Raw genomic sequence first — 4,855 nt, forward strand, 5'->3', positions numbered from 1 at the left:
TGAGACGTGCACACAAATGTTCACACAACCCTTCAGGAAACGGGGAAATGAATTATGGGATATTACATGCCAGTAAAAACCTGAATGGACTACAGCTACAAACAACATCTTTTTAAAAAATTTTTGTTTAATGTTTATTTTTGAGACACACACACACACACACACACACACACACACAGTGTGAGCGGGGAAGGAGCAGAGAGAGAGAGAGAGGGAGACACAGAATCCGAAGCAGGCTCCAGGCTCTGAGCTGACAGCACAGAGCCCAACATGGGGCTCAAATTCACAAGCCGTGAGATCATGACCTGAGTCAAAGTCGGACGTTTAACCAACTGAACCACCCAGACGCCCCTAAAAAATTTCTTAAGGGGATACCTGGCCAGCGTAGTCAGTGGAGCAGATGACTCTTGATCTCGGGGTTGTGAGTTCGAACCCCACATTGGGCATGGTGCCTAGTTTAAAAGAATAAATAAATAAATAAATAAATAAATAAATAAATAAATAATTGGAAAAATTTCTTTAAAAAAATAAAAACTAAAGATGGACAAAATGGGTGAAAGGAAGTAGGTGATACAGGCTTCCCATTATGAAATAAAGAAGGTGACAGGAATAAAAGGCACAGCATAGGGAATCAGTGGTATTGTAACAGCATTGTGCGGTGACAGAAGGTAGTCACAATGGTGGTGGGCACAGCGTGACATCTAGACCTGTTGTACACCTGAAACTAACGTAACATTGTGTGTCAACTATGGTCAAAAAAATTTAAAAAACACGTAAACAAGGGGGAAGCAACTCAAATGCCCATTGACAGATAAATGGAAAGGCACATGTGGTCCATTCAGCCTTAAAATGACATAAAATTCTCAGGACACCTGGGTGGCTCTGTTGGTTAAGCGTCCAACTCTTGATCTCAGGGTTGTGAGTTCAAGTGACTGATGGGACATTTGCTTCTCGAGAAATAGTCTTTACCTGAGAGTGCGGCCTGAGGGCCTCCCACTGCAGAGAAGGGCATGGATTTGCAGAAATGAGAGGGAATTTTTCATTTTTTGATATGGGAGGAAATTTAAAAAAAAGATATGAAGTCTGATACATGTTACAACATGGGTGAGTCTTGAAAACATTATACTAATTGAAAGAAATCAGTTATAAACTGACAAGTATTATACAATTCCACCTAAATGAAATATCTAGAATGGGCAAATTCACAGAAACAGAAAATAGGTAAAAAATTACCAGGGTCTGGAGGAGGGGAATGGGGAGCCAGTGCCTAACGGAGATACAGTTTCTTTTTGGGGTGATTAAAATGTTTTGGAAATAATGGTTAGAGTTGCACATTGGGAATGTAGTTAATGTGTCTGAATTATACTTAAAAATGGTAAAAATGGCAAATTTTGTGTTATATATATTCTATTGTGATTTTCCAAAGCAAGAGAATGATGAAATCTTTTTTTCAGTAGGTTCCACACCTAGCATGGAGCCCAATGTGGGGCCTGAGACCCTGAGGTGAAGACCTGAACTGAGATCAAGAGTTGGATGCTTAACCCACTGAGCCACCAAGATGCCCTGAGAATGATAAGTCTTAACGCAGGCTATTGGCCACTATAGGGTCATGATGGTACATGTAAGTTACTGGTAGTGGTCCTGTGCCAGGGTCGGGTGGTAGCTTCATGGGTGTTAATGAGTTTTATTTTTAAAATAAAATGTGGGGTGTTTGCTGGCTCTGTCGGTGGAGTGCGTGACTCTTGATCTCAGGGTTGTAAGTTCGAGATCCACGTTGGATACAGAGATTTTTTTTAATGTTTTATTTTATTTTTGAGGGACAGAGACAGCATGAGTGGGGGAGGAGCAGAGAGAGAGGGAGACAAAGAATCCAAAGCAGGTTCCAGGCCCCGAGCTGTCAGCACAGAGCCCGATGCGGGGCTCGAACCTACAAACTGTGAGATCATGACCTGAGCCGAAGTTGGATGTGTAACCGACTGAGCCACCCAGGTGCCCCGAGATTAGTTTTAAATGATCTCTAAAAAGGGGGGCTCCTTGGTGGCTCAGTCAATTAAGTGCCTGATTCTTGATTTTGGCTCAGGTCATGATCTCATGGTTTGTGAGATCAAGCCCTGTGTGGGGCTCTGTGCTGACTGTGCAGAGTCTGCTTGGGATTCTCTCTCTCCTTCTTTCTCTACCCTGTCCCTGCTCACACTCTCTCTCAAAATAAATAAAATACACTTTAAAAAAAGTTAAAAATCTTAGGCAAACCATAAGAGACTCTTAAATACAGAGAACAAACTGAGGGTTGATGGGGGGCAGGGGGGAGAGGGGAAAGTGGGTGATGGGCATTAAGGAGGGCACTTGTTGGGATGAGCAGTGGGTGTTGTATGGAAGCCAATTTGACAATAAATTATATACAAAATTTTTAAACCTTAGATCTTTTTTTAAGTTTATTGATTTATTTTGAGAGAGTGAGCACAAGCACGTGAGGAGCAGAGAGAAGAGAAACAGAATCCCAATCAAGCTCTGCACCATCAGTGTAGAGCCTGATGCAGGGCTTGAACACACGAATCATGAGATCATGACCTGTGCCAAGGTTAAGAGTCAGACGCTTAACTGACTGAGCCACCCAGGCACCCCTTAAAAAAAATCTTAAAAAAAAATAAACAAAATGAAAGTGGGTCTTAAGTGGACAAATTTTATGGATAGTGAGTAATCAGATTCTGTGCATCTGGATAAAAAAAAAAAAACTAGAAAGGGGCAGTGACTGGATGGCTCAGTCGGTTGAGTCTGACTCTTGATTTCAGCTCAGGTCATGATCCCAGGATCGTGGGATCTGCGTTGGGCTCCACACTGAGCCAGGAGCCTGCTTAGGATTCTCAGTCGGTTGAGCGTCTGACTTTGGCTGAGGTCGTGATCTCTCAGTTCCTGAGTTCGAGCCCTGTGTCGGGCTCTGTGCTGACAGCTCAGAGCCTGAATCCTGCTTCAGATTGTGTGTCTCCCTCTCTCTGTCCCTTCCCCACTCATGCTCTGCCTCTCTCTGTCTCTCAAGGATGAATAAACGTTAAAAAAAAAAAAAACTGAACAGAAGCTGGACAGAGTTTCTGGGCTGGGGTCTGGCCTCAGCTTCCCTGGGAGTTCCTTTCTGGGGAAGCCAGTGGGCAAGGTCATTAGTGACTACTGGGAAACAGGGTTCCCCAGATGGGCATCTGGCAGGGCTGGGCTGGGGACCAGGAACCATATCCAGTGAAAAAATAAAAGAGTAAGCTCCTGACCTCTTTGCAACTACCAAGGGTGGCTTGAAGTGGAACCCTTCTACAAGGTGATATGGTGTCTTCAGGAGATCCAAGCTTCAGGGCATGGAGGGATAGCAGCAGAGTCATGACAGGACCAATCCAGATAAAAGCTTGGGTGAAGCTTGCCCTGGCATTTGGTCTTCAGGCTAAAGAATGTTACAACAGCCATGACAATCATGGTGGAGACAGCCCTCCTGCTATGCGGGGGTGTCCTTCTACTCTCCTCCTCGTTGTTGAGCTCAGATCAAAGTAGCTATCCCTGAATCAATTGACTGTGTCTGATCTTTCTTCCCCCACACTCTCAGAGGGCTTCGTATTTGTTAGGATCTTTCTTTCTTTCTTTCTTTCTTTCTTTCTTTCTTTCTTTCAGGGAGAGGGTGCAAGTGAGCAAGGGGGAGAGAGAGAGAGAGAGAGAGAGAGAGAGAGAGAGAGAGATTTGGGGCTTATCTGAAGTGGGGCTTGTGTTCATCTGATGCAGGGCTCAAGCTCACCCCATGCGGGACTCAAACTCACAAACCGTGAGATCATGACCTGAGCCAAAGTCAGATGCTTAACTGACTGAGTCACCCAGGAGTCCTCATTGAAGTGGTTTTATTTTATTTTATGTACAACGAGTTAGCAGTAAGGTAGGCATCTTGGATCTGTGCAGTTAAGGTAGGTCTCTTGGATGACCCATTCAAGGAAGTTCACTAAATCCAACTTAATGAAGCCTGGGTCTTTCAAGCACTGATGGAAACACCGGCGGCACACATTTAAGGCCGGGTTTCCGGATCAGACTGTGGTGGTTTAAGCAGATTCAGCAAGAACTGAGAACCCTGGCCAAATTTCCTCCAGTGGCTCCAGTAGAGCTGCTGGTGACCCATTTTGTTCTCTCGGACTCAACGAGGCAAAAGGCTGTTAGGATTTTCTGATGGCAAAAGGAAACCGCCACTAACTCCAACAAGGAAAGGGATGTATTTGGCATGATGCTGAGTAGATCACTGAATTGGTGGAATGTCTGCTCAAGCAGGTCTTGGGACACACAGGCATGACCTGTTTTGAGTGGGGCGCAGAGCAAACTGCTGTGCCATTACAGCCATAAGACACAGCCAACCTAAAGGCTCGAGAGGATCTGTCCATGGTAGATAATAATAATGCTGTGAAGAGTCTGGGAAACCTCAGTGGAAGGATCCGAGCACAGACCCATAAAGGTCTGGAGCAAGGCCCTATCTTCTGTGGCAGAGGTACTTACTCTTCAAAAAGCAGCTATTGGGCGCCTGGGTGGCTCAGTCCGTTAAGCGTCAGACTTCTGCTCGGGTCATGATCTCGAGGTTCGTGAGCTCAAGCCCCGCACTGGGCTCTGCGCTGTCAGCCCAATCTGGTTTGGATCTTCTGTCTCCCTCTCTCTCTGCCCCTCTCCTGCTTGTTCTGTCTCTCTCAAAAGTAAATCAACCTTAAAATTTAAAAAAAAAAAAAAAAGAAAGAGGGGCGCCTGGGTGGCGCAGTCGGTTAGGCGTCCGACTTCAGCCAGGTCACGATCTCACGGTCCGTGAGTTCGAGCCCCGCATCAGGCTCTGGGCTGATGGCTCAGAGCCTGG

General features: G+C 45.5%; 1 pseudogene; it reads right to left on the reverse strand.

The window, feature by feature from the left end:
* Window positions 1-3,893: 3,893 nt before the first annotated feature.
* Window positions 3,894-4,141, reverse strand: LOC109259836 (40S ribosomal protein S29-like; annotated as a pseudogene).
* Between the last annotated feature and the right edge of the window lie 714 nt (window positions 4,142-4,855).

This window comes from Panthera pardus, unplaced genomic scaffold (assembly GCF_024362965.1).
Source record: "Panthera pardus isolate Hobbes unplaced genomic scaffold, ASM2436296v1 HiC_scaffold_27, whole genome shotgun sequence".
Taxonomy (NCBI): Eukaryota; Metazoa; Chordata; class Mammalia; order Carnivora; family Felidae; genus Panthera; species Panthera pardus.